We start from the raw sequence: 20501 nt of genomic DNA, 5'->3' as shown, positions 1-20501 counted from the left end.
TTCGCGCAATAAATGACGTGTAGCGTGTTTATTTTTACATCTATACCGTGAATTAGCGTAATTTGATTTTTTTACGTTTGTGGCACATGGTTTTATCGCGCACCGTCAATCTCAGCCGCGTCGTATCTCTATGTATTTGTATATTTATGCACTTCTAACGCGACGATAATCCCGAGAATGTTGATCGCATCGCCGTTCTTCATGCGATACCATACGATATAATCGCCGATCCAACTTCGATCTTTGCGAACGGGCTCGAGCTTTATCGCCGCTTTTGTAATTAGACATGTGACACGTGACGGTCATTCTAAAAGAAATTGTAATCGCTAAACGTCGCGACTACAATGTATCATGATGCGATATATGTATGCGCGATGGATGTATAAGATTTCTTCCGCATGCTTTCAAGATTACCTAAATTAAGTAACGTCGCTCGTCGCAGTTTCAGATAGTTAAAATCCCTCGAATTCGTCGCGGGAGGAAAAAGGCGGGAAGAAATGTAGGACGTCTCGGTATGCATCGTTAACGCTCGTTCCTCGCGTCGTACGAAGATTCAGTGCTTTCTCGTAGTAAGCCTCTCCTCGCGTTTCTCTTATTCATAATTCCAATGTCCGTTATTCATCATTATTAATAGATCACCCATGGGTTTCCCGCGCATAACTCTTTTCTGCGCGCGTAACCTTTCTCCTGCGCATATTAAGCTTAATAAATCCAACTCGAGTAAGGGACACTGTACAGCCGAGCTGTTCCAGAATGGTCGATTATATTACGCTAAACAATGGTGCGCGAGACGTTGCTTTGATCAAACGGGTCATTTGTTGCTCGTCACGCCGCGTATATTTACGTAGGCGTAATAAGTTATGTTTCTCGAAAATATCAGGCATGATCTGCGTTGTGCAACGTTGTTCCATTTGCAACACGTGTTGCGCGAGATCCATGGCTGGATGTCATCGCTTTTATTATCCCCAAGAAAATCCCTCTGTCCGATATCTGAATCCGCGAATTCCACCGTTATAGGAATTAACGAAGCATATATACAATCTTCTTACAAGATCTACAGAATCTCAAATAAATATTCTATCGCGAATTAAAGTTAATATCATAAAAATATATTTTAATTGTAATAAATTTAGAATTTAAAATTAGAGAGTATTTTTTTATGAAATGTGCTCTTTCTATTATTCTATTATAAAAAACTGTAGCTTACACGCATATCTCAAAAAAATTTGCTGGTTTTTTTTTTTTTTTTTTTTTGCAATATTATATATATATATATATATATAAAATATGTATGTAGAATTTGTGAGAATATTAAATCAAATTAGTATTCAGATGACGTTGCCATAAAAGTGTGTATAATTTATATGAGCTATTAAATGAACAATTCTGGGCAAATATTCTAAGCACAGATATTAATCTCGACTCGCTGATCTCTTATCTTCATATCGTTCGATCGTTTCCCTTCCTATGTTTACATTTTATTTCGATAATTTGCTTTCAAGCAACTTGTTGTACATATACGACGTATTGAGCTTGTTGGAGGTCAATTTTTGGAATTCGTGTGATTGAACGGTTGGATAAGACAACGATTATATATACTTAACGCGTAGTCTGATGAAAATTCATACGAAACTTTTGATGGCGTATTCTTGTCTGCGCGTGTGTACAAATATGCTCCGAGATAATAGAATCGAATACAGTTGCTTTAAAATTTCCAAGATTTCATCCAAACTATACATTAACTATAATATTTACTATAATAAAATGCGGATTAACCGGAAACGAAAGCCTTTATCAAGATACGTTGAAAATTCTCTTAAAATCTCTTAAAATCTCAATTTGCCGAAATAATAGCTATTTTAATATTGATTAGTTAAATCAGTAAACATATTCTTTCGTCATATTGATGACTCTTAAAAAAAAATATGTCCACTATATATAACATGGTAAACATATACAATATATATATATACGAAATTGCCGATTTTGATAAAATACGAATGCAAAATGGCACACGGTTTGCCTGTAAAGATTAATTTTATTTGGATCGTTTCATCGTGCGAGATACTTGAATATTCTCGCTACTGACTTGAATATCGACGTTACGTATGTATTCGCTACTGTGTATTTATCTCACGGTTAACCCACGTTCGTATTGTTGCAAAACGGGCGCGCGCGCGTCTTCCTTGACATTAAAATGTGCACTTATGTGCGTTCCATCGTTAAAGCGTAATATCTCCGCGCCCACCATTCTCTTTCTTCTTCCCTGATCATCTTTTATTTGCTCTTCTATCTTTTTTCTTCCTTTTTAACGTTCGTAACCGCTGTATAAATGTAAGCGGCGGCAAGTCAAGTGCGCCTTTCGTTCGCGAGGACTGCGTTATGAGAGATCACGCCGTTATTTACGTCGTTATTTATGTTATCGTATTATATGGCAAATAAAAATAATAAGCACTTGTAGTATTAAATATACATTCCTACATTCAACGGGAATACGAATCGAAATAAATAAAATTCTATGTAAAATATTATCGATACCTAAAAAAAAAAAAAAAAAAAACATAGGTATGCATTTGCGAATTGTGAACGCGTTGTCTAATTTTCTATTCTTTCGCCATTCTCTCGCGCTTCGAGTGTCTCACGGTGCTGCTTTCCCCTTGACTTGGTGTAACTATGCATAAATTGATTCGCATTTTCTCATTATTACATTGTGTTTTATTAGCACAAATACGTCGTATGCTTTAAGTCATGCATTAATCGAGACATTTATAATAATAATAATAATAATAATATGTATATATATATATATTTAATAATATGTTTTAAAATATGCATTTTTTAATCTCTTTTTACAGTTAAAGAATTATAATTTATTTTAATTGTTTTAAATGTATTTTTACAAATTTTTTTATTTAAACATTAATTTTCACAAGGCATCCAGTTTAAGCCATTTGTGCATTCAAAAAAATTTGCGAAGACAATATTTAATTAATTTTCTATTAAGGAAGAATATTTATTATATAGATTGGTTTTAAAAATATATAGAATTCTCCCGGGCGATAGCATTCTGGGTATATTTATCACGGTATTTATCAAGGCTCGTTTTAATGCATCGCTTGCCGATATATGATGTTGTATATTGCAATATTTTCATTATCTTTTCCACGCGATCGAATGTTATTCATGAAGCGAGACGTACATCTATATGCTTCTTGTTTACAATCGCATCATTTTTCTTTCATTGTCGTAATATTATGCATTTGATATATCGTTTTCCATTCTAGTTTTTATGATTGGACATAACGATCACGTGTTTGATGTTTATTAGATCAAGTGCGGCTACAATTATATATATATATATATGTATGTATATATATAAAACAATAAATTTAATTATCTTTTATTTAATTATAGTTGACGACAATACTCGGTTCTTTTTATAATTCGGAAAAAAGATTAAATATTAACGTTAAAAACTACAAATAAATTTGTTGAAAACAATACTGTAAATGAAGAACTTAAAGTCACAATTTCAGCACGGAAGCTTAATCTCAAATCTCATTCTTTACTTTAACTCTTTTCATTTAGCTTACTTAGATTATAATATCGGCCAAGTTTTCTGATTACCAGGAAGCAGTATGTCTTACATGCAATGTTATACTTTCGCTTAAGAGGTAAGTTTTTTTTTATCATAATTAAAATTTATCGTTAATTATATTTATTCGACGATATAATTAATATACTGAATGCATTATTTTGTTAGCGTTTCTTTCAAGAATCTCTTTTTCACGTTAATAAAGTTTGCGAAATAACTTACTAATTACAATCGAGCCAATTAAAAACAAATATATGATTAACGCAATTAGTTCCGGGAAACATCCTTTTTGAGAATTGATGTTCAGAAGCAATAAAAAGTTGTGGAAGTATCTTTCAAACAATTGTGTGTTTTTCTTCGAGAGATGCTGCTTCATATTTACCTATTATATATGTATATATAGGGTGACTTTGCGTCATATCCATCATAATTATGTCATTGCTGAGATGATCTTAAAATGTCGAGGCCAATAACTGTTAAATGAAAAGTGTCTAAAACTGGTAAATCCAGTTGTCGAAGGCCATACGTCGAAGTATATCTTAAAATCTTTTTTTACACTTTATATTTTATATGTAATTAATGCATATAAATATAATATTATATCATAGCTCGATAACAACTATCCGTTTCGAAAAAATTAATATACATACTGTATAATATATCGATAAACGCAATTTTTTATCTACCTGAATCGATACATTTAAATGTTTCTTAAAATGTTTGATTTAACGATAAGATTTATCACACGATCGACAATTCAAGATTAATATTCTTTTTTTTTTTTTTTTTTATCTTTAAATTATTTCGCGACAATCTATCGATGATAAGACAGCATAAATCAGGACACCCTGTATATTTGGAGCGCCCGTGCCTAAGTAAGATGTATAAGTGCGTGTACACCGACGTTCAAAACAGGTGACAGCCGTCTAAGGTAAAGGTGCATAATTAATGTCCATCTAAATACGGCGAGCGAGGCGAAATACTTACCTCGGTGCACCGCACGACTTCGTCATGCGGCCAATTAAAGATCGTCGAATGTTGGGCGCGGCGAAAAACGGCCCCGAAAGTGGTCAGGTTGAATTGCGTTATCTTCTCTCTCTCTCTCTCTCTCTCTCTCTCTCTCTCTCTCTCTTTTCGTCCTCTCACCTCTCGGCCCTGTCACTTCGCGCCTTCCTATATCCTTCTTCTCGATCGTCTCTCCGCCCGGCCTTGATGGGCGATACTTATTATTTTTCTTTACCGTTTCGCCATCGATCACGTGTCTCATGCATGTGTCTCCTCTACACACACGTGCATTTCTTTTCTCTCTCTCTCTCTCTCTCTCTCTCTCTCTCTCTCTCTCTCCCTTTCTGCAATGTAGAATTGGAGCGTGCAATGTAGTTCTCTCTCGGTAGGAAATCTCAGACTGCACGTAGAAATTAGAAATAAGGATGTGTTCTCAAACCGACTTTCCCTTATACGCGAACTAAGTACGTATCAAGTTCTTTCGAATAACAATATGACCATAGATAACAAAATTACATTTTTTTTTTCCAAGCATAATTTATAGTAGAAACATATTTCAGTTTAGTTAGCAAGAAATTTACTGTGAAATGTTAAATGTCTTGGTTTTTTTTTCTAGAAAAAAAAAAATATTTTTATTAATCTTTTACAATAAAGTCGATTTTATAAATATACCAAGGAATAGTTAATTACTTTTGGTTATCAGGCACATAAAATAATTGTGAAATTCTTTTTACAAGATAATATTACATAAGATATAACATAACATATGAAATCAGAATCGCGCAATCGCGTATTTACTTGAAATTTATCAATTAATTTATCAATTAGCTTATCTAATATAGCTTATAAAGTATAATGTTATATCGAAAGCGCAACTACAATTTCGTAATATTCACTATTTGATTAGATCGTCAATTACAAATGAATGTAGAAGTAGTGGCAAAAATATTACGATCCAGATATTGCAAGAATTGCACCATGCATAGATGATATAAGCGATGCACGTTGCAAGTTTAGTATCACAAATTATATTCGTCTAATCGTTAATGACGTTCATACCGTGACGCTCGTGACGCTTCGCTGCAAGATCCAGAGAAGTGGAACGTTACAAGCTGATCGATAACGAATACATGAGATATAGGATCGCGGTAAACACACATTTCACCGATCAACACGCTCGCTTCTCGACATCAGCGCGCTTTAATACGAGAACGCTCTAGTTTAGCCCTGCAAAGGAGGAATGTGGCTAGATTTCAAGGTTCGTACCAGGACGTGATACGCACGTGGAAACGCGCGAGAGGTGAGGAATAACCGATCTCGTCGTGATTGGTAAATCGAATGCGTGAGCGATGCCAGCTTTGCATGTTGCATTTTTTTCCCCGATCGTGCAGTTTCCTTTTTTCTTCCTCCTTGTGCCTCGCCGCGCTATCACGCGACATAACTAAGACATCTTTTTTTCTCTCAGTTTTGACGCATAAAGATAACAGAGATTCTGTCACGTAGCTTCTTTTAACATACATTTCGCTCTTATTCGCTGTATCCTTAAAGTTTCTGGCATTAAACTTTTTTTTTTTTTTTTTTTAGTTTAGTTTAGTTTATTGGAAATTAAGTAAAAAAGTTGTGTTTGAAAGTTAATTTTTCAAAATTTTATGCTTAAAGTAATATTTTTATTTTATATTATATTATTTATTATATATATATATATATTATTTTAATATATTATATTATATTTTATATAATATATTTACATTTATTATAATATATTTTATATTATTCTTAAGATTTTTCTATATAAATTTGTCTAGAAAAAAATTCATTTTATATACATCATGATAAGCGATGAAGATTGAGGAGTAATTTTCATACGTTCGACAGAAATTTCTCGATGCGCTGTCGAAGTTTGTGTCCCTTTCGGCAATCTTATTTTACGCGATTATTTTGCAAGCGTTGTTCGCGTTGCGTCACGAGGGATCTCGCCGCGCGAGATTGCAGCGCGTTCCCTTCGCTGTTGAAATCCGGCATGATTATCTCGAGCATCTTGAGAGATACGTTTCGATCGGCTCGAATCACCACTATTGGCCGCGAAATCCGTGTACGGAAAGAAAATCGGACCGAATCACCACTGTTGACACCGCGACGCGCGATTACTCGTGACAGAGGAGAGCCGCGCCTCTGTCAAGGTCCTCGCGTATCCTTATCGAGGTACCGCGACGCGCGCTAAGTATCCTGTCCCATATCAACGGGTCCTACAAATCGGGTAATCCGGCTGATAACGCTGGCAGGGTTAGCCAGAGAAGTCCAGTGAATGGAAAAAACAATGGTAATTTCCGGTTTTCACTGTCACGGACTTTATCCAACAGAATAAACTTGTAAAAATTATAAAAATAATTAATACATAACACTAAAATATATTTATATAAAAAGATATTTTTGCTTTAATTAATAAATTATTCTATTATATTCTATTATATTCCCCTATTGTTGTAAAAAAAATGAAATTAATATAATAATAAAATCTCTTTTTTGATGCGAAAAAATGTGAAATTTTTAAAAGAAAAATTTTTTTGGAGTTATATAAATAAATTACTAATTTTTAGTTTAATAAGAGAAACGTGATAGTAACAATTAAACATTTTTACCAATATAGATCTGGTTTGCGTTTGCCATTCAACATCTAACAAAAATTAATTTATTTACTATGTCGATTCGTAATCTATTACGGATTTTATTTTAGATAATCCTTAAATTAGATAACACTCTTAATTGACGAATATAGATAAGAATATTTTCTATTTATTTTTATATTTATAGTGGAAAAGATCAGTTTTTGTCAGTATTTTCCAGAAAATATTTTTATCAAAAAAATGTGGAATTTCGCCAACATTGAACGCTCGTTTATAGTCGCACATGTAAAAGTGCAATTTACGAAATCCGATTACACAAGTGCCTTTCTCCGAAATAATGTTTTCGCGATTGGAGCAATATCTCACAGTGAAAAAGAGAGAATTGTGTATGCGTGTGTGTGAGAGTCCGATAATAATCTAAAACAAACTTCTCACGGAAATTCAGGAATCGACTACTCGTATCGTATAGTTTCCTGTTTGATTGAGTAATGTAATTGATAGGTGTGTTTGTAAAGAGTTGATCTTTTTACAATTTCCAATTCATAATTTAGTTTTGATAAAATCGCCGTATTATATATTTCAATGATATCGTCTGTAACATAATCCATCCGTTACGGTTATCATAGTTACCGAGCTTGACGTCAATATCGACGTAAAACAATGATGTCACCCTTATCGATGCTATTTCTATAGCGAACAACTCGCTCGATCCTTTTATTATACATGTGCGGCGCGTAACTTCATCTGTCAATGTCTCGTTTATTGGCATAACGTCGAGTCGAGTGCTAAAGTTCCTTAACGTCGATGTTAGGTACTTGATACCTGTCATCTGTTTAGTAGATCAGAGATCGATAAATGATCGTTATCGTTTGTGTATTTAAATCTATAATGAATCAATCTATACAGATTTCAACAACTTAATAATTTATACAAGTTACTAGAAAGAAGAAAAGATTATTATGATAAACGAATTTAATTATATTTGTTTGTGTTTTATTTGTCTGGACACTTACACGTATGTACTGACCTTTTTCTTTAAAAATCACGATAGATATTAATAAAAATAGAATTAACGTATAAATGTTTAATTAATGATTTGTGTGTCTTGTCAATAAATGAAAAACTGAATAACAAACAAGATATTCATTATACAATATTTATTTATACTAAATTTGCAAGCTTGACAATAAATTTCTTCATTTAAAGCTTATCATTTTATATGAACTTGTTTTTAATAAAAGTTTGATCATTAAATGCATTGTGATCATAAACTATATTGAATCAATGAACAGAAGAGGAAGGATTTGTAAAGTATAAAAAAAAAAAAAAAAACAATGTCCCTCTGAGAAATTATTGCGTAGAAAAATCTTTTGAATTATTTCACATTTTGACTTTACATTAAACGCTAAATATTTTACACAGATATATTTTGTTCTTGTATTTAAAAAATTTTCAAAAATCTGTACGGATCCTTTCTTCTGCTTATCCACAATCTTTCTCCAATTGATTCGAGATTGTATTTGTTTGGGTATATTTATTTCTATCTTTATTTATTTCTATTTATTCGCTCGTTATGCGAACATAGCGATTGAAATTGCATCGGTGAGAGAGCAATGATTTGCACACTTTGAACGAGCGCTTGGAGAACGTCGAATCGTCGAGATACATTTTCACTCTCGGTTGCTCAAGTGTAGTCGAGAACTGTAGGAACAAAGAAGATATCAGGTTCTTTTACTTAATGGGAGGATGGTTAAATCTCTTAATTGAATAATCAGAGTACTAATATATTATAACCTCGCGCGCTCACTGAAATAGCCTAATAAAATATAACATTGTAAATATGAAGATTAAATAAAACTGTCATAAATTTTTAAACACAAGAATTTAAATTTTTAAATAAACTAAAATTATCATTAATTATCGAATTCAATTAAAAAATGGCTTTTTAAAAATTTTCCTTCTTACCCAATTACTTATGAGCGAAAATTAACAGAGCAATCAAACAATGAAGCGAACATAATTTTATTTACATCGAATAGCATGGAAAAATATATTTTGATATCGTGATCGAAATGAAATGTGAAAGAAAACAATATCCTTTTTTTTTTGCTCCTAACACGCGGATTGTTTTCGTACACTTTTCGCAGTGGATTAAATTCTTTGCACTACGTCTCCTTTACTTTGTTTTTATATTTTGTTGTATCTTACATATATGAATCATATATCGAAGAGTTATATTTATCCGCTCTCTCTCTAATTCTCTCGTTTCTTCGACGTTGTTGTAAGTATCGCCCAGTGTCATGTGAAGTGTCGTAATCTCGGCTCGCCACGTGGCGACCGTGATAATAAATAAATGGTGACGACGATAGGCGCAAAGAAATGGACCACGGGCGAACGAGAGATAAACTTCTCTACACGCTTGCCCGATATTGTTTCGAGCGGATTTGTAGGCGGAACCCACTCGCACGTGTCCGCAAATAAGTCTGCGTTGCCTATAGATACGCGATTACGTTTACATTATGTAGTAAGCAAAAAGTTTTATCTCCCGACACTCTTATATAACAAGTTTTTTCTGTTTATTACTGACGCGGCAGTTTGGCGCTACACAATTGCGTCTTCGTGCATTATTTAAAGATAGATCTGTAATTCGCGGATGTGGAGGCGCTGGAGATTTCGACAACTGTCGATCAATCGTCATCGTTTAAAGTTAGGCGTTGCCTTAAACGTTCGTTTGCAATAGATTTATTGTAATATTTTTTTCTCCGTTTTTTTCGTCTCTCCAGCAGAGATCTACAAGATTGATGATAAATTCGCACTATTTTTAAAGCTCATCACTGCAAACGTGAGAAAATACTGTTTCACTGAGACGGACATTGTTCTACACTTCACACTCTCGTTTGCAGGTGAAATGAACCTAGTCATCGAGTGTTGACTCTACTTGCGCATCATTCATTAACTTCTCTCGAGTCAATGAGTCTCGAAAAGTTATTAATCTCTCGCAAAGACGTTTAACGTAAATGTCAAATCTCGCGAAAATTATTACTTATTATTTATTAATATTTAATGGAAATCGTAAAAAATATTTTATGTTTAAATTTGAATTTTTGGGACATCACATTTTTAAGATATTTGGTAATAAAAATAAATGCCATTACCTACTTATGCTAAACAGAATAGTAATATTTAATTATAAATTCTTGCTCTTCACGCGTTCGAGAAAATAAACGTAACATAAAGTAACACGAACCTATCCTGTGTAAATGCGGAATTTTCGGAAACATGAAAATGGGTTTCGTGATATTATTTAACACTTTCACCACCAATGTATCAATAGTGACAAAAACGGTGATTGTGCAAACGTTAAACGGCGGTGAAAGTGTTAAGCAACTTTGACGTTTCTTAATCCCATCTAAATCATAAATAATTGTCGTTTCTTGCTTTTCATTCTATAATTCATCTATAATTTTACAATCATGATTCACGGAACGATTTTACAAAAACCTATTGCGATTGATTTCATTATATTGGGATATAGCGAATATTATACTATATGTGTTTGGATTTCATGTGTAAGCGTAGTTTTACGTCCAATATCTTTCTTTGCCGATAAAGTGGAAAATATTTCATGTAGAAATGGCATGCGCGATCAGCTTTGTGGAAATGTTTACTCGCACAAAATTGCTTCTAACGAATAACGTCATCTCGTAGAAAGAACAAATAAAAAAACGAGAAAATAGCGATACGAAGGAACACATTACGAAGAGAGATACGCATCTGTCGGACAAAATGCAAGATTATGAGCACGTTTATTGACACTCAAAAAAACTTTCGAAATATTTCTCGCCCGTATGGTACGTAAAAAGACTATATAAGCCGATTATAGCCGTATCTTTTTTTGCATCGATGAAATATAAACTGCAGTAGACATTAGTCTTCAAACCGTCATATTGTAATCGATTTTAATTATTTACGTGATTAAGTTATTTATTATTTTCATACATACAATTATATTTTGACACATACAGTTATATCAATATCATTATTATTGCAACTTTTACATTTTCTATTCAATATATTATGTTTTGTTTAATATATTATACATTTTATATTTCATATACCATATTGTTTTTTTTTTATTATTATTATTATTGTGCATCTCTTTCTAATTTTAATTCGAAAAAAATTGTCCGAAAAGGTGTGGAATGCGAATAAGAGAGAATTAGAGTTAGTGATTTACGATATATTTTTCATTGCCGTTATAAAATGCTCAGGAATGTGGCATTATTTTTTTGCGATTTGCGATCAAGTTCTACAGAGCGTATGCAGAAATATTTTTCTTCAAACACAATTCATGTCAATTACAATGGAAGCGCCCTTATACACAGATGCCTTTCGATCTTTAGCCCTTATGGACTCTCAATTTTTTCTTTCAATTAATAATACTTGTATATAAAAATATTTGACTAAAAAGGAATTTTCCGTAGAATTGTGCATGCGCGATTAAACTCTTTAAATTTTTTAAGCTGTTTTTTAACTAAATATTATAAAAATTATTATATTTTATCATTTTTCCGGAATTCTGTTATAAACCAAATTACATTGCCTCGATATCGTATAATGAAACATCGATATTAAAAAATTAACAGAAATACACGTGTCACGTGAAATTAAGAATCTCTCTCTCTCTCTCTCTCTCTCTCTCTGTCGAAAGCAAAGGCACGGGAGATGAAGGAGGGTATCACTTCCTGGTTGCTATAGCGTTCGCTTTCTTTGTTTCGTTTGAGAGCGAAATCTCTACGAAGCGGGGAAAAAGACTGGAAGTTGGCGCGCATTCGCGAGCGCTCATCGCGTGAAAGTACAAGCCTAGTTTATCTGACCAACAAAGTAGTCGCAGTATTATGGCTGCCAGCAGAACAACCCGATACTTACCGCGAACGTGACCTTTCTCTGGTATTTAGAATAGCCAAGGCATTTGCCGAGGATACCCTATCGCGTTCTCTTGCTCGCCGCTGAATCAATCCTCTGTGACATTCTTTTTCCAGAATAATATTAATGACAGCGATGACAGAGAGAGAAGGAGAAAGAGCGAAATATGTGCCATGATGTTCCCGAATTTTTTTTTACGATCACGCCTTTGTCCTGTCGACATGCGCGTTGCAGGTATCTAATAATTTAAAACACACGGGGATTACACTTGACATACGTACTTAACTCCTCCGCAATTTTCAACATTGCATGTTGGCTCGGCGCTTCGCGATTTTCATAATGAATGACAGAATCTCGTACGTAGTAAAATCATGCTACGAATGCAAATAATATAATAGAATTCTATTTAAGATAATTGATTGGTAGTTATTCTCTTGTATTGTATCTCTCCTTTTTTTTTTTTTTTTGCAATTAGTCTGTCAATAGACTATCATTAACACTAGCGATCGGTTACATAAGATATTATAATCGTCTAATCGTTTGTTATGACTCGAGCGATTTATATCTTGTACATATACGTTATAAGATCGATTTGCATAAAAACTTGGTTTCTTTGTTGTTTTTCCGCTGAGACTTATTCCCCGAAGAATCGTTATCATATATTACATATCAGTGAAAGACGTTGCATAGCGTATTGCAGAGATTTTCAAATGGATATTTATTACTTTAGGTTGATGTAGGGAAAATATTTTTAGAAATAAATATATTTTTATTGTACAAACGATTCTTAAACAGGAAACTAAGACACTTGAAAGTAAAGACTCACATCGTTTAATAAATTTGTATATCTATATAATTTTAAATTTATATATATATATATAATATTTATATAATATTATATAATATATATAGTTAAGAAAATATAAACTCTTTTAAAAAGAAATAATTTTTTCGATATAATAAATTAACTTTATATACATATATATTTTATTGTAAATATATTAAAAATGGAAAAAAGGGATATATATTAAACGCTGGAAATATAACGTCTATCAAAAGTTATGTAGAATCATTGTGGAATTACTAAACGCTTTAAAAATCTAGACAATGATTGCGTGTGATTCTTGAAAGAAGATAGAAATGTCTACAAATCGAGACTCGCCCCGCATCGAGATTTCGTATGCCGGTTGGTCGATCAACAAATTCATAACGATGCAAAGCTATGCTAATAGACTAAATCGTTGTCGTTTGTGGAATTCCGACACAATGTCGTAAATCCATGCTTGCATGCCGCGTCGAAGAGACTAAGTCTTTGATATCTTTGTGCAATGTTGAGTCGTGTAATGATCGTTGTCGAGTTGTTTAATTGATACCGGCTATACCGACGATTTTAGTTCGGCTCCATTTTCGGCGATCTCACTTGTTGTTTATTTAGTCATTTGAAACTAATGAATAAGTGGAATGATCTATAAGTAAGTTACGAGCATATACTGTGATGTTTGTTCTTACATACTCTGATGATATAACAACGCGCATTTATATGGTAATTAAGTTACTTTGAATAGATCTGCGTTATTAAATCTATCGCACAAATCTTCCGCGATTTTATTAATAGAGACACAATATGTGTTTTTACTCTTTTTTATTTTAACATCTAGTATAGATATGAATATTTCTACAATAGTTTCAACTCCGATATACTCGATATTCAATCAAGAATTGCGAAATTATGTTATTGAAAAATATCAGGGCAATGGGTGGATATGAATTAGTTTCTCGACCATTTGTCGAATGACTCGTGAAATTGCTGAGCGATTTCGCAAATTGCCTCAATTATTTTCAGCCGGCTCTGTCGGAAATTTATCCGTAATTATTCCTTGTCGAAAGAGATTGCGAAATTAAACTCGACTACGAGATATATTAAAATGCTTTATTGAATATCTTATTGATTATTTTTTTACAATTTATTATTATATAACCGATGTAAAATAACATTGTTTGTAAAATTGACAATATACTTGACATATAGTGTTATCTATATATTACACGTACATATATTGTCTCGATATAGCATATATGTTTTGAGAGGATTAATATTTGATCCGAGAGTCCAGACCCAAATTTAAAAAAAATAAAAAAAAAAGTGTTCGATAGAATGTAATCTTTTATTACGCGGATCGTGCTACTTGTTGAAGATCGAGGCTGTTGCACCGGAGGTTGTATGTATATCGAAATCGTCCCCAAATCACGTACGATGACAAGCAAAATGAAACTCGAGGAGTCGCCTTTTACGAAGTGTTTACGATGGTAGAACAAGACGTCGTTTTACTTTGACGCGTTATTTACAGACCAGGCACTCCAACTTTGCTTCGTATATAGTTTGAATGAAACTTAGATCGATCTCATCCTCGCCTACGTTGAAAAATTTTAAAATTTTTAATCGGTCTGGTAAAATATATTGTATATATATATGTGTGTGTGAGTATATACTTTTTGCATATTTTTTATAGCGGTACAATTATATCAAAGCAACATAATAAATTTGCTAGGAATACATGCAATTTACGTAATATATAATTATAAATCTTAAAAAAAAAAAAAACGGAAAAATAAGAAAATATTATTACACCAAATACGTAGCAGTATTATAAAATTTGACATATTGTTTATTTTATTCTTGATAAATAATTACATACTATGTGTTGTACTATATTTTATTATCGCCGATGGACCTAGTAATTAATGATTAATTTGCTTATAGGTATATTATTTTATAATAATGTTAGTCGTATAAGATAATTTGGAAATCATTAAAAAGCCATTACTTTAGAACGATTCAGCTTGCATTTTGTGCATTGTTTCCATTGTTGCGATGTTCGGTTATGTAACTAAAACATCGCGATGAACGCGTGCGACGTTGAAAATATGCGAAACATGTTGGCAATCTGGGCACAAGCGCAACGAGACCGTCACAGTGTTAAGTATAATTGTCTATGTGATTACGTGTGTTTTGGTTCTTACGTCGTGTTATAAAATGGCGTAATCACATCGCGGCAAAATTGTAAATATCATGGAATTACGGTATGCACGTGCGCTTTTTAAAGAGAATCGATTGAATATCAAATAAGTTTACAATTTTTTTTTTTTTTTTAAACAAATATGCGCAAATAGAATAAAATAATACATGATTAATAAAATTATGCGTTTGCGTGTATATAATGATTGCAAATATTATTAAATAAAGAAGGATATTTAACTGTCTTTTACAATCATCGCGTGGTGCAAAGCCGACTGTAAATGTCCGTGTTGAAGATGGATATTGGAAAAACTTCCAGCGAAAATTACTATGATTAATGTTACTTTGACTTCAAGGAACTAAGGAGATAACATTACATAACTTTCAGGAAGAATATTAGACAGGTTGCCTTGACACCAAAATATGATTTTAGCGTTAAATATGAAAATATACATGAAAAAACGACACGTATTTACATATGTGTTCAAATGTGTTTTCTATATATATTACATATAAAATTTATAAATAGAATCCCATTTGAGTAATTTTGTCGCGAATTATAAATAGATTGTGTAAAAAGATCTTACAAACGATATGTCATGCGATTTGCATTTATTTGATCGCCTCGTGCTTATTTTATGCCGCGTCGAAATATATATTTATTATTCACGATCAGATCGCTTTTTTTTTTCTGCTTACCGATTGCCAAGCTCGCTTGAACGGAAGTCTGATAATCGCATATGCGTCAACAACATTCATGCTTGTGCGCGCCGCTGTTACGTAAGCTGAAGTTTTCAACCGTAAAGACTGTGGACCTCTCCGGATAACTACGAGGCTTCGGTTAATCAAATATACATATTTTCTTATATCGCTGAGCGGATAAAAAATGACGCACCGCGACTATTTCCCTCGTAGATTCTCTCCATTGATGCTTTCTCGTTAGGTGTTTAAAAACTGTTAGGTGTAGCTGAGTTTCATAAATATTATTTATACAGGGTGTCTCCAATTTAAATGGCAAAACTTCAAGAGAGTGTAGGGGACCGAAAAACTGAGACAAGAAGTCCTTTAGAGGTTTGCTCGTTTTTGTTCCATTTTAGAGAAAATCGCACAAATTCAATCTCTCATCGTCAGTTGCTCTCTTGAGTTGATTGGCACCGAATAAACTTTCTGCTTTAAGGTTCCTTACATATGTAAACACTTGATGTTATTCTTTACGGTGCCAATCAATTCAAGAGAGCAATTAAAAGACCGAATCATAGATACAGCGCACCAAATATCACTAGAACAATGTCTAGCTGTAATTAATGAGGTCAGTGCTAGATGTAATGTTTGCATTGCTGCAAGAGGGCAACATTTTGAACAATATCTGCATTAAATAGATGATAACATAAATAAAATGTAAATAAATAAGTAAAAAATCGAAAACTTTTTTTATTTCTTTTTTTTTGTGATTTTCTCCAAAATGGAGCAAAAACGAGCAAACCTCTAAAGGACTTTCTGTCTTAGCTTTTCGATCCCCTACACGCTCCTGAAGTTTTGCCATTTAAATTGGGGACACCCTGTATATAAATATAATTTATATGTATATAAAACTATACTTTATAAAATATCGTGCAATGGATATTTGTAACTCGCGGAATCTTCATTATGGACTGTAATATATATGTATATGTATTTTTTTCCCATTTCTAGTAGCATTTTTTTGTATATCAACGGAATTCTTTCTTTAACAGACTGAGCATTTTTGTAAATATCAGGACTTCCAATATATAAAGTGCTCTAATCGCGGATTCCTCGGTAGTTCTTCAGTTCTTCGTTTTCAGGTAGATCTTAAGAATTGAAACCTTTCTAATACACACAGACGTCACGAAATGACGCAGGAGATTAAAGCGCGAACGAGATACGACGATGCTCACTCTCACTGTACTTATGATTAGTATAAATGGAAGATGTTAATTCTAACTGATAATTATTTAGATAGTGTTAGACATTAGTTGCATTTGTAGGCGTGAGTGAAACGGAAAAGGCGTTGATCGTGAAAGAATACCGAAGCGTGTACCATACATACACGCACGCGATGAAAAGCGGTTGATGATTCGTAGCGGATGTCTCTGTCGAGTCTTTTTTTCTATCTACTTACTAAGAGAGAATCAATGTCTATTGCGAAATTTTTTCTAACGCAATAATGACAAGGAACAAAGCGGAAACAAACTACATCGTTTTCAGAAAATTCTCTCACAATTGCATTTTCCATGTTTTGTTGTGGCTATAGTTGCTTATCGACGTTCAATTTATATTCAGACACAATTTGTGTATTTAAACAAGTCCCGAGAGTCTTGTAAAAAATTTATCTTGGCGCAATTCTACTCGTAACGTTATTGCTATTATGTTGGGTTTTACAAATTTTGTTCATTAATGAAATCTAATTTTTTTTTCTATATTTTATAAAAGGAATCGCAATGAAACTTTTACTTCTATAGAATGTTTGATAATTTTATGAAAACTATCCAATCGATATTTCTTTCTATAAAACTGCCGCGAATAGAAATCACATATTCTCTTTGTCTAGTGTTTAGAATATAAAAAAAATATTATGTGAAAAAAAATTATATGAAAATGAAAAGAAGTGAAACGCTTTAATATTTTTATTCTTAATTAGAGACGTAAGATAATTATTGCGTGTAAAAGAGAGACATGCAAAAAAAAAAAAAAAAGGCAGAAAAATTCAAGCTCGATATAATGTGTATGAGAAGGAAGATACTAAGTAATATAGTAGAGCACTAAAAAATCTATTAACATAATATTAATCTACTAATTATAGTTTAGTCTAATTATAGTTCAGTCTAATTATATTACTTCGCAACATCCTTGATCACATAACAGGTTATAGAATGTAATCAATGGCAATAGTTTTATCACTCGATATTTTACTGCCGTTATCACAGGAAATTAACGTTGACTTAAAAATGTTACATACTTAAATAATCTAATCAACTTCAAAAATATTAATCTTATATTAAATTATATTTTTAATTTTCTCTTCAATATCCACAATGAGATGTAAAAATATAATATCAATATTGGAATGAATTTTCTTTGCATTATCTGTGTAGTGATCGAATTAGGTATTGTTTCATATTGCGCAAACTCGGTGAGCGTGAAAATAATTTGCGTGTAATGAGCTTGGTCGCGAGAAATTGCGGCATGTTTTATAGTTTGTTTGCTAAGCGGCAGTCGTTAACAGACGCTTCATGAATGTAAATGTATCTAATTGAGTAATACATACGGCGGCTTTACAGAAACGAGAAACGCCACTTGATCTTTAGAAAGAGTGAGAAAGAGAACGAGAGAATACGGATATGCCGTTTCTCTACATGAAAGAGTTCCTCTTTTTTTCGAAAAGATCGCAACCTCAGATGCTGTTTTGCGAGACGATAGTGAAATTGTACAAGATTATCATTTTACAAAATCAGGTTCTCTCTTTCCCTCTTTCTTTCATTCTTTCTTCGATTACCCATATCATTAATGCGAAAGGGTTTGCTCGAATCGTAGACATTATAAATCTATTTTATGATTTTGTTTTGATCTGTTCTTTGATCACGAAAAGGTTTCTATGTAAAATATCCGTTTTTTTTTATTCGTACATTTCGTACTTTTTTTTCTTTATTTTTCCTCAAATTAGCATGATTAATTTTTTAAAACCACTTTTTTTAACTATGTATTAAAGTAATAATTAATATATAATATTTTGCTTTTTACAGATTTATTATGATTTAAATTTTATATATAAACATATTTTGGAAAAATGATGATAAGTTTCAATGTGGTTATAACTTGTTACATGCAGGCTTATTCGAGAAGAAATTAACATCTTTCCCATCGAATTTTTAATTTTTTTATTATTATATTATATACTTGAGTGTTTACACAATTATTTGAATGTTTTATCGTTAATTTATATTTGCATTCATTATAAATTATAATGAGATTATTGTATAAATTATATAGTTGCCGAATTAGATGTTTGAAATGAATTTAATTTCTTAGAAACAAGTCAAAATTAAAAAAAAAAATTTTTTTTAATATATAGGATGATTCATAAAAATATAGAAATATATCGGAATATAACGAATATGATTGGATAACAAAGAAACTTATCAAAAAAAAAACAAGCAATTACTGAGATAATTGTAATTTATGATAATCATACTTTGCATTGATATTGTTTCATGCACGAGTCGTGCTGGAATGATTAACTATACACTGCGAGTATTTTTGGAGAAATATCATTGAAAGAATGCACGAATGAAACATGTTGTTCTCGTTGTTAACTTCTGACCTTTACATAACAGAAAAAAAATTGGCTTTACGATATCGGGTAGAAAAATGCGAATATAAAATGCAAAGTATTCGCAATACGAAAATTGGCAAACAATATTGCTTCATAAATATTTTTTTTCTTAATACATATTAGTATATTATCCTTATTGTCAAAAATATTTTGCCCTACGGAAAGTATTCTAAATTGAAGATATTTTAAGTTTTCTGTATTTTTGCTAGAAATGTGCAATAATTGTTCTTATTTAGAAAGAACTCTGTATACTATAAAATTTTAGATGCCAAAAGAAAAGAAATATATTCTAAATATGTATAATATATAAGAGTAATAGAGAGAGAGAAATATATATATATATATATATATATATATTTATAAGAGAGAGAAATTATGCGCATATTCATTTAAGCCCAAAATAGATACTTAAAATATTTAACGTCATAAAATTTATTATGCTCGAATAGTTCCACTCTATATATAAATAGCGGATTGTATTTTTAAATAACAAGTAATATACCACAATCTTTCTTCGTATAATCATATATTGCATAATTGTAATAATTAACTACATTCCAGATTTAAAATCTCGTATGCAAATAGCGTAACATGGTTGCATCATTTACGCGATGATCGAAAAAAATCATGCTCGTGAATAACAACAATATCGCCAATCTTTCGAAATTAGTAGATGTTTAAATGTTTATTAATTACAATGTTGCACTGTATTTGACCCGAGCCGAGATTATACGTTTTCGATAAGGAGCAAACAACCCACAGGTCATAATTCGTTAATAAGAAGCAATAACTTTTATCGAAACATCGATAAACACTTATCCGTTTCTGATTCCTCTCTAAAATCTGTGCTAATGATAAATATAGTCGTAATTGCATATATAATATATATACAAATCTGAGATAGATTTATTATTATTAAGACACACACACACACACACACACACACACACACACACACACACACATATATATATATGCTTGTAA

General features: G+C 32.0%; 1 protein-coding gene across 4 annotated transcripts in view; it reads left to right on the top strand.

Annotated features, from left to right (window-relative positions):
* The window catches only part of LOC138941560 (terminal nucleotidyltransferase 5C), a 105331-nt gene that overhangs the window by 59717 nt on the left and 25113 nt on the right, over positions 1–20501 (top strand). Inside the window, exon 1 of one of the 4 annotated variants that reach the window (XM_070311372.1) lies at positions 1351–3674. The exons of the other annotated variants lie outside the window; for them this stretch is intronic. The gene's annotated coding sequence lies outside the window, so the exon portion shown is untranslated. Of the gene's footprint in view, positions 1–1350; positions 3675–20501 lie in introns of those variants that run through there. 4 annotated transcript variants of the gene reach the window in all.

The sequence above is a fragment of the Polyergus mexicanus genome, unplaced genomic scaffold (genome assembly GCF_030449975.1).
Source record: "Polyergus mexicanus isolate NDT 795.1 unplaced genomic scaffold, iyPolMexi1.0 SCAF_19, whole genome shotgun sequence".
Lineage (NCBI taxonomy): Eukaryota > Metazoa > Arthropoda > Insecta > Hymenoptera > Formicidae > Polyergus > Polyergus mexicanus.
Note: the sequence above shows the minus strand (reverse complement) of the source record. Positions and strands in the feature narration are given on the sequence as shown.